Here is an 11,445-nt window from a genome sequence, read left to right as displayed (position 1 = left end):
AAGTGTGGATATTCTTTTTAAATATTAGTGATTTTTATGAGGATTTCAAAAAACACCAACATTTTTTTAAGGAATATTTTTGGTACTTTAGATTTTCTAATGTCCTAAGTATGCACATTTTTTTTTAAATATTGACTGTTTAACCATTTTTCAAGTTGTCTTATTCCTTTTCTTCTTTTTCATCTTAAGATGTTTGTTTTTTAAGGATTTTCCAAACATGTGTTTTTTTGTTTTTCTATGACATGTTTTTTTACGACAAATTTTTTATTTTTTTTGCAAAGTTTAAAAAGAAATAACATTAATATTTTGAAGTTATGAATTTTATATATTTATATATCGTTAATTAATAATTCAGTACATATAAAATAATTGTGACTAAAAAATAATAATTTTAAATACTAGACAACAACTACATCTTTTGCATAGAATATAATTAAAAAATAAACATATTATTTCAAAACCTTTTGCCAAAAATGACGTGTTAAATAAATATTTTTATGAAAAAAAAGGAATTTTTTTTTTTTAATTAAATTTTTATGAATTTTATATCTATGACAATTTTTTTTTTCCCAAGAAAACTTGACTTGATAAATTTTGAAGTAAAAAAAAAGAAGAAGAAGAGAGATTAAGAATAAATAAAACATACCATTTAAAAAAATAATAAAAAAATATTAAAAAAGATATTAAAAGGAAAAATTATAATATATATATATATATATATATATGTATATATATAGATATGAATTCAATTTAAAAAAAATAATAAATAATAAAAATAATAAAAAAAAAAAACCATTAAAACAGGTTTTTTGAAAAAAAAAATAAAAAAACCATTAACATAAAAATAAGAAATATTAAAAAAAACACATAAAAACAATTAAAAAATCCTTAAAAAATGATTAAAAAAACATTAAAAAAAATTGAAATAAAGAAAAAGAATACAAAAAAATAAATTACACCTCACAAGTGCGCAACTCATGCCCCAACCAAGCTCGCAACCCAAGGGCTGTGGTTGAGATAAGCCTAATTCCCGTAATTTGGATTGGCGGCCCAGGGCCTATGGGCCAGAAGCCTGGGTAGGGGCTACATGTATGCAACCCAAACCTGGCTTAGGCCGGCACACACAGCTTAAGCCCTCCTTGTGCCCGCGACCCATGGTCGCTTGGTCGTGGGCTTAGGGAGGGCCTAAGCTACAGACCTTGCAAGGGCCAAGCCCAATTCCTAGAATTAGTCTAGGCTTGCATAGGGCCTATGGGTCATCGGCCTTGACAGGGCCTAACACATGTGCATGTAGCTTAGTCCCCGACTAGGCCTACGGCCCTTGGGCCTTGAGTGAGCCATGTCTCATTCCCATAATTGGACTTGGCCAGCCTAGGGCGCAGAGTAAACTACATGCAACTCCCTCCTAATCAGATTTGTGGCGCGATGAGCCCTAGGCATGGGAAGGATGATTCCTAGAATTAGTCTTGCCCCCCTAGAAATTGTAGGGCCACAATTTTTTTCTTATGTTTTTTTAGTATATATATATAATGTTTTTTTTTTTAACTATACAATCAATATTATTTATTTATTTTTTTGGTTGGTGTTAATTTTTTTTTGTTTTCTCTTAAACTATGTTTTTTTTGAAATATTTCTTTTTATTAGTTTATTTCTTTTTTTTTATTTTTTATATTGCTTTATTTCATTATTTTTTTTATTTTTTTTATTTTATAAGTTAATTTTTTATTTTTTTTTACCTTTTCTAATTTATTTTTTTATTTTTTATTTTTTTTATTTTTGCTTCTTTATTTTTTTGCGTTTATTATATATTGTTATTTACTTGCTATTATTTTATGAAACATTTTGTGTTTTTATTGCTTTTGTTTTTATTTTTTTTCAATGTTTTAATTTATTTTTTTCATATTTTTTAATATTTTTATATTTTAATATATATTTATATTTACTTTTTATTGTTATTTTAATCTTTTTTGGACATTTTGTGATTTTTTTTTTCTTTTTATCTTTTTCAAATGTTTTATTTTTTTTTCTTTTGTGTTTTTAACTTTTATTTATTTATATTTTTTCTTTTTGCAGGTTGTGTCAATCCTCGACTAATAACTTGATTCCATTATCTATCAATTTGATAATTGATTTTAATTTTTTCATTATAATGGATCAAGTTCACCCTCACAATGTGTTAATTTCATTGTTAGTCTTTAAGTTTATATTACAATGGGTTGACTTTGCCTGCAATGTTTGTCAATTTGATGGTTGATTTTTAAATTTTGCTTTAAATTTTCAATTTTTTTTAGGCTAAGATTTTAAAATAGTTATACTTTTAGCATTTAAAAAATAAATTGTTCTTCGAATAATGACTCTTTCATTCAGATGTTCATTTTAAAGTTTTTTAGTCATAAAATTTTTCTATAATACCATAGTTGAAATATGTTGAAAACTTAAGTTTTTCTATAATCATGATCTTTGGTTTTAATTTGAGGATTGAAAAATCGTCAAAGCTTCAAGGTTTTTTTTAATCATGATATTTTATATATAATGTTATGGTTGAAAATATTTATAAGTATTTTATCTTTATTATGGTGTCTAAAAACCGTTGGAATTTTAAGGTTTTTCAGAGACGTGATATTTTATCTTTAATGTCAAACCTGAAAATCATTGGAATTTTAAGGTTTTTGAGAGTCATGATATTTTATCTTTAATGCCATTGCTAAAAAATGTTGAAAATTTAGCTCAAAAAAAATAAGAAGACATTATTCCATCATCAACAATTTTGTTTTAAGTGTGTTTTTTGGCACCAAAACACAATTTGACTTTAGTGGTTTTTACTACCATTTTTAAAAAATGTTGAAAATTTACCCCAATTAAAAAGGGAAAAAAAGACATTATTCCAACATCAACACTTATCACTTTCGGGTTGTTTTTCATGTTTTATGGATTTTTTGGCTAGCATTCATGTTTTGAGATTACAACTCCCATTTGATAGTTTATATTGTTTTAGGTACCAAGCTACTAGTAGAATTGTTTTTGGTGTTGAAATGAAAATCATTAACTATGTCAAGAAGACTAATTTTAGACTCAATATCTTTGTATTTATTCCTTCGAATCTACATGAAAATTGTGAATTCTTATTCTAATTCCTTGAGCTCTAACTATTAGGTGGTGGTTTCCAAGACATTTCTTCTCACTCAATTACCAATCTCAACCTTTTGATCCCAAGTCTCTTACTAGTTAATTCATTTAATAGATTGATTCAATACATAACACTTTTCTTTAGATATCTCATTCTCACAATGCTTAACCCAACATTTGACCTCTAAAAACTCATATAAGACAGAATTTTCTCTCTTAAAATGGTAATGTGCAATTTCATCCATATAGATTCTTCCATGGATATAGGACTAATACTAGCCAACTCAATACTATGTGATACCTAACAGATTCACCAATAACTTGAGCCTCGAGACTCACTTCGTTGGCACCATAGATTTTGAGAGAAGAAATGCCAAAAAAGGAATTGGACTTAGTGAATAGATCCAAAAAATTAAACCCAATACATCTTCCCTATAATATTACTCATAAGTGTTAGTGTTTATTAACAATTATACTAATGAATTCTGAGCTATAAAAACTATAACTCCTTCCCTTCTGAGCTATAAAAACTATAACTCCTTCCCTTCTCACTTACATGATGAGAAAGTTGATAAATAATCTCCTAAACATAATGGAGGAGAATTCAATAGTAAGGAAATGAATGAGAGGCTCCCCATATACTCATATACCTTTAGTATCTCCTTATTTATACCATGTATAGATGGGCTTGGAGTCTAGTCTTAGTGTTATGAGCTAAAAAAAAAATAATAGAAATCTTTCCTTTTTTAAAATTTTTGAGACAATACAATAGTCCTTATCCTTTGAATAAGTGGAAAAAAATGAGAGTTTTAAAGAAAACTTTGATAAAAGAATGACCTTATTATGAATGTTGAATTTCTAACCATTTTTATAAAACCAATCGCCTTTTCCTTGAACAATACCAAGCCTTGGTAGGTTTCAATTACCTCACCTAATTTTTGGAGGCAATTTTGAATCCCCATACATAAGTCCTTTTTTTCATGGTGAGCATGATTAACACTAATCTCCCTTACCTCTATGACGCAAATAATTTTTTAATAAACTATAATGGAATCATTTTATATTATTTGTTTTGAATTTACCAATATATTTCTTTTAATATTTTGGTAACTTTCATTAAGGAGTATGGACACAAATTTGGTGGCCCAAAATTAGGAACATACCTTCACACCACTTAACTTGCGTGGAAAACAAAATGGGTATGTGCGCTATCACGATTTACCCGTGATAGAGATAGATTTATGAAATGTGCTCAAAGTCACGTTTCCGAACATGGTTATATTTTATAATATACGCCTTTTATGAAGCATGAATAACCCTTTTATGTAAAATATATTTTCTCTATGGAAAAACATGTAAGGTAAAATAAAACATGTTATTGCAGAGGTGTAAGGGAAAATGTAAGGTAAAATAAAACATGTTATTGCAGAGGTGTAAGGGAAAATAAAGCATGTTATTAAAGAGGTTTTAGTTTATTAGTAGTTTAATTTATTATTTGATTTTTATCAAAAGATTTTCTTTAATTTATTATGGATGAGAAAAGTTTAAATAATTTTGAATTAGAAAAACCTAAATAAAAGAAAAGTTTAAATTTAGTGAGACTTTTTATATATAAACTTATATAAACTAAACAAAATTAAATTATTAAACAATAAAATGTTACTTATTCTTAAAAACAAAAATATCTCATACATTAATTTTATAATTTTATAACTAATTTTATAACTTTGGAACGTGAATTCTTAAACTAAATTACTATTATTATTATAAATTAATATTTTTTAGTTTAATTTTAGTTTATGTAATTTTTCATTTAATAACCAAACAAATAAATTTCAATATTTTTAATTTTTATATATTATAAATTTTCCAGTTTACTATACATTTTGAATTAGTTTATTTCAGTTAACTTTATTATTGGCATTAAGAATTATTATTTAAAATTGAAATAGAATATAATGAACACAGAAAACTCTAATTTGATTGTATTATTGTTAATTTTTATAAGGTTGAACTTCTTTAATATTTTAAAAGTCAACCTCTTTCAATAGAACTACAAAGCTGTGAATTTCGTTGATAGTGATTTGTCCCTTTTAAATATACCCAGAACTATCAATTTTCATGAGGTAGTTTTTCGTTTTTTATATACTTGTCACCAAATTTTACATTTCACATTTGTCAATATTTCCTTATAGATGCCAAAATTGTGGATAACCATAAATAGTGTAGTCATTTTTAAGATAAATATTCTTTGTGTTCCACTTTAAGTTACATTTTAATCAGAGGGAGAAAACTAAAGCAATGATAGTTATCATTGTTAATGCAAATAGTTCTTTGTGTTCCACGTTTAAGCTACAATTTTCATTTTAGTAATTAGAAAAGAGAAAACGAAAACAAATATTTATACTTACTTTACTTGAAATTTTACGTTTCCTTGTAGAACCCATAATAGTGGATAACCATAAATAGAATAGCCATTTTTAATAAAAATTCTTTTCAGGTTACAATCAAACTATTTTTTATTTTAGTAAGTAGAAAAAAATAACAATGTGTAAAATCATTTTGGTAGATGTTTTATGGTGATTTGTAATTTACTTTCTAAATCTATTTAGGGGAAATATTGAGACATTGGTTTTGGGCATAAGTGTTTTTGGAAAAGTCCATATAAACATATTAGTTATAACCACCTGTGATAATATTTTGAAAAATTTAATTTTAGTGTAAAAATTTGCATGGTTTTTTAGTGAAAAAAATTATGTCTAAAGATTATTGTATAAATTATTTCTAGGAAACAAAATCATAGTAGACGAGTTACTTTAGCTATAATATAACGTTAGTAGTCCAAGATAATTGTCATTTCATTGATTTGAGTTATAAATAATTTTAAACAGTAAATTTCAACTTGCTTCCTAAAGCCATTTTATCAGGAAAATGATTGAATAACTCCACTGGTAATTTTTTTTTATTAAAGATAATTATACATAAATAAAATCATAGAGGACCTTTAGTTTCAACTTCATTGTTTACACTATACCATAATGCCAAGAATTAGGTGTCTAGCATTTCCTCTTTAATTTGAAAATTTGTTTGTAAGTAAAAGAATCTTTCTAAACTTTTCAAACATTTCTCATCCTATAGGTTAGTGAATATGTATACAATTTTCTTACTTGTAGAACGATTTATCAATTGAATGGTATTTTCTTATGCATGATGTCAAATAAAATGGTACATCCTATGTATGTGCTTGGTTTAGTCATATAATCTAGGATTCATGATCAACTTGATTGTAGAAATGTTGTCAATAAAAGGTGGAATACAATTCAATGGTTTCTCGTACAAATCCTCTAGTATCATCCTAAGCTAAAAAATCTCCTTTCAAACCCTTCTAGTAGCCATGTATTATTCATAATTAGTGGAATCTAATAGAATGAATTGGTTTTATGATCTAAAAAATATAGCTAATGATCCAAGACCTAGGAGGTATCTTGAAGTAGACACTCTAGTTTCCTTATGCTCATAAAATTTTGAGTATCTATGTTCAATTAGTTTGAAGTCATCATTAATGTATTTGAGCACATGTTCTTGGTTTCCATTTAATAACCTTAGAACATTCCTTACAACACACCAATGTCCTTCACAAGGTTTCTTAATGAACCTAGAAATAAGCCCATCTACAAATGAAGTATCTAGTTTGTTAGTAGTAATGTAGATAAGACTCCTCACAAGTTGTATATACTTAGTTCCATACACAAATTCATTCCTTTTTTTTAATGTACGATTCATATTTTTCACCATTGGTGTAGAGAGAGGATTAGAATTGGCCATGCCAAATTTGGTCAACAATTCTCTAAGATACTTCTTTTGGGAGATGAATAAAATTTTTAAATTCTAAATTAGTTGAGGACCAAAGTAGTAATGAAGATATCCCATGTATTCCGTCTCAAAATCCTTCTTGAATTATTTTTTTATGGATGAAATTTTTTCCATTATTCTATATTATTAAAATATCATCTATACTTTTTTTTACCAATGAAATATATTAGTCTCCCTCTCATCCCAAGGGCTATACAGAGCATTCTAGCACCAATCGAATCCATAAGTATACTCACTTAAGATTGAACATGACTTCGAGGATAATACAACAATAATCATAGGCATGAATCCATTATAAAAATATTTATCAATGAATCATAGCTCATCATGTCACTAGCAAAGATTTGAAACTGGGTGGGGAAGATAATAGCCATTCTATCCAACCACTAAATATAACCTCAATTGGCCAAAATATCATCTACATGCACCATAACATATACTATAACTTTTTAGAAATTTTGGCAAACAAACCTGCATCATCAAGATTGTAATGCTTCAAATTGGTTTTCAAAAAAACCTTGACTAAATTTTCAAATCAAGAGTAGGTTATTTTGTTTAGGCCATACAAAGACATTATGAATTTTCATACCTTATATTATCAATCCTTGATAGAAACAATGTCTAGTTTAGACATGTAGACATTTTATTTCTAGTCTCCATTCAAGAATGTTTTTTTACATCTATTTGATGATTCTTCCACCTATGTTGTGATATTGAATCCAAGAAAACACAAATGGTATCCCATTTTGCCCTGGGGGGAAATGTATTCTCATAGTTTATCCCTTATTCCTATGCAAATCCTTTCAACAAATAACTTTTGTTATACTTGTCAAATGAGCCATTTGAATTATACTTCTTTTTTTTTGTAAACCTACCTATACCCAATTTATTTATATGTAAATGGAGGATCAACCAACTTCCATGTCTCATTCTTGATGAGAGTATCATACTCCTTCTACGTGACGTTGTATGATAATTCACAACCATCTAGTGGGATAAACTTATATTTTATAAAATAATCATTCCAAGGAGTATGATGTTGTTGTACAATTTATATATGTTTTAAAGATTGCTTCCATCTAGAAAGAATAATTGGGTTATTCTCTTCTTCTATTCAATATAAATATGCATGTTGAATTGAATTGTTTTGCAAAGAGTTTTTATCTTCAACTCAATTCGAAAAAGTATAGCTCTTCCATATACAGAATTATATGGAGATAATCTCCTTGATGTTTTCTAAGTTGTAGGATAACAACAAACAAATTTTGAAATTTTTTTTTCTCACTTTTTATGATTAAATTGAACTATCATTGTTAGAATATAGTCAAGTTCTCTATTAGTCACTTCCACTTCACCATTAACTTGTGGATGGTAAGATGTAGTTTTAATGTTCTTAATTTTATAGAGATCTATGAGACATACTATGAAATTTGAAGTGAAATAAGATCTTCTATTTGATACAATTTCTATTGTTCCTCCAAAACTAGTATATATGTTGTCATAAATAATTTTTTCTACCCTCTTCTCTTGGATGTTTTTGAGAGGCTAAACTTTCGTGCATTTGGTAATGTAATCAACTCATAGTATTGTGTAATAAAATCATTTTGATAGTGGATTTATGGGTCCAACAAAGTCAATATCCCATTTCCTGAATGTTTTAAGAGAAATTTGTGGTTTATATGGCATTTATGGATGATTGACCCATTTTTTGGAAAGCATAAAAAATATCACACATTCTCCTAAGATATTTATGAAAATTTGGCCAATATTAGTCAATGTAGAGAAAAGAAGTTAGAAGTCTTTGTGTGAGGAAAATCTCTTCCACATGGTTCATATGATAGGATTTTCATCATATTCTTTAACACATCTTTTGAGGATATAATCTAGTCCATATATAAGTTCCAAAGTCTCATATTCAATGTCCAAAAACTCATAATGCTAAATATCCCCATCATTAGGCCAAGGATATCTTGATATCTCCTTTTTGGTGCATCAACATGTTGTCAATGGTTCTAGATGCCTACAAACTTCATTTGGCATGTTCTTTTTAGATCTTACTTATATAATGCATCCATGATTTAGAATTCATGCATACTCTAGAATGTGTGTGCTCTTTAAAACACGTGTGTTCCTTTTATTCAATTTTTTTTTGGGATGAAGTGATAACCTTAACATACACGTTTGGTGTTTAAATTGAGGGCTAAGGATTAAATTAATAAACCTACTACTTTGAGATGAAAAAAATAAAAAATCTATTTTTAATATCTTCCCATATAAAAGTCAATATCTCAATAATGAAACTACACATATAAAATCAACTATACATATCCCATATATATAACATTTTAAAAATTAATATTATTTACTATTTTTAAAATATTCTTTTTTTGGCCTAATCTTAAAATATATACCTAATTAATTTTTTATACAAATTTTAATTTCTTTAACTTATAATGTGTTTCAGCACAAAATTTTGACCTTCACCATTTTAAATAAGTTCATATGTTGCATTAAAATATAAAAAGTAAATAATTTTTTTATTACATTAAAACCCCAAAGGTTTTTAATTTCATATATATATTATAACATGTTGTGTACATTTTTACAATTATTAAAAGAAAATTTTATTATTTAGGTTCTTAAAATTTGTATGAGTGAAACATATGTGTAAGTATTTTTATGGAAAATATAATATCATTGGTAGTGAAACTAAAATTTTGAATACATTTTGAAAAATTACACAGTATTTTTTTTTTGGGTGAAAATAACTTGAAACATTTCAAATTAACATATATAATTTTTCCTCATTTAGATTTTTGTTAACCTATTATTATTTTTCAAATTTTATAATTTTCACTTAACATCTCGTTTAAAAACCACCATCATTTTATACTCACTTTCTAGTTCTATCATTTTAAAATACTATGAACGGCATTAATATGCTCCATTTTTTATTGATCAATTTATTATAATTTTTGTTTTTAAATTCCCAATTTACAATATAACATTATCAATAGTTATTGACTTTTAATTTATTCAACTTTAACTCAGCAAAGATATAGAGTAGCCATTTTCACTTCTCTTTTTTCTGAAGTAGTAACATTTTAGATTTAAGCTTTCAACGATGTAGAACAATTGCATTAAAACTTCTTTAAAACTTAGATATAAACAACTTATATATATATATATATATATATATATATATATAAAAAGCATATGAGGAAAAAAAAACCCTAAAAGAAACGAATATAATATTAAAACTTTGTTTACCCGGATGCAGGTGATTTTACTTGCCATTAAGCATGGCACATGCCTCGACACCTGGGAGTAGGACGGAAGGCCGACACCTATACGCGGAGGCCTGCAAAAGAGAATATCAGTTAATGCAAACGGAAATTGAATTCAGTTTGAAGCAGAGACGAAGGGACGGCGCATTCAAGCCGAGCATGGTAGCTCTGGACTCGATGCAGACCAGGAGTATGGCTCAAGGCTTTCCCCCCGCGGTGATAATGGTTGCCACGCCTTATATTAGGACCGCCGTGCCAATTAACGAACAGAACTTGCCCATTGCTGCTGGTGTTTTGAGAGGGGTTACTCAGGCTTCCAGCATTCGAAGAATTGATAAGCGTTTGGGGTCTCTGGCCTTAGGCACCATGCCGAGAAGCAGAGGCGTGCCCAGGCGGGGAGGGATGTCTGGTATCCGAGTTGGCCCTGAACTGGAAGAACTACATCCAATTTCGCCCATGGCCTCCGCTCCGCCCTCGTCCCCTATCTCAGAGCAGGAATGCCTTGTTCCGCAAGGCACCTGCCAGACTTTTCGTCTCAGGTTTCCTAGCCGGCTCGTCAGACCAGAAGTGGTTGTCAATCTCACGGTTTACATTTCTGAGGAAGGGCCCGAAGATCCCAATTCAACCTCCCCTACCTCTGCAAGTGTTCAGGACAGTGACATTCTCCTGGGCGACATGAATGGACTGGTGTATATAGCTCACCGTTTTGAGGAGGCCCCGGCCCAGGATGCCCTGGTTCAGCAAGCACCGGCTCAGGAGGTTCCGGGTCTTGCTGCTTCCGTGCAAGAGGTTCTGCCGCCACCTAATTAGACCATGGAAAGGGAAGTCTTCAACGCACATGCTCAGCCTGGATCGGGAGAGTTGTTTCAGGATGCGGAAGGGCTGGTCATCTGGCTCGACTCGCCCAGTCCGGACAAGGGAAAGCAGACAACGTCGCCCAGCCAGCCAGCCTAAGCCTCTTCGGGTGCTCTGTCTAGTTTTTTGCAATTATGTCGATGACAATGTTGTTGTTTCCTTTTGTTCATTTCAGTCCAAGGTCTCAGTTTATCTACTGCTGTAAGTCTCAGGCTATTACAGTATGCTTTCTATGTATTAGAGTTAATGATGTAAACTGGTTCTGTCCTGCCAGTAGCAATGGTGTTTTTGTCAGTTCGAGTCC

Source organism: Pinus tabuliformis, chromosome 7 (genome assembly GCF_031772625.1).
Source record: "Pinus tabuliformis cultivar Carrire ecotype Pingquan chromosome 7, CPIR1, whole genome shotgun sequence".
NCBI lineage: Eukaryota > Viridiplantae > Streptophyta > Pinopsida > Pinales > Pinaceae > Pinus > Pinus tabuliformis.
The sequence above is the reverse complement of the archived record's forward strand: the minus strand, read 5'-3'. Positions refer to the sequence as shown.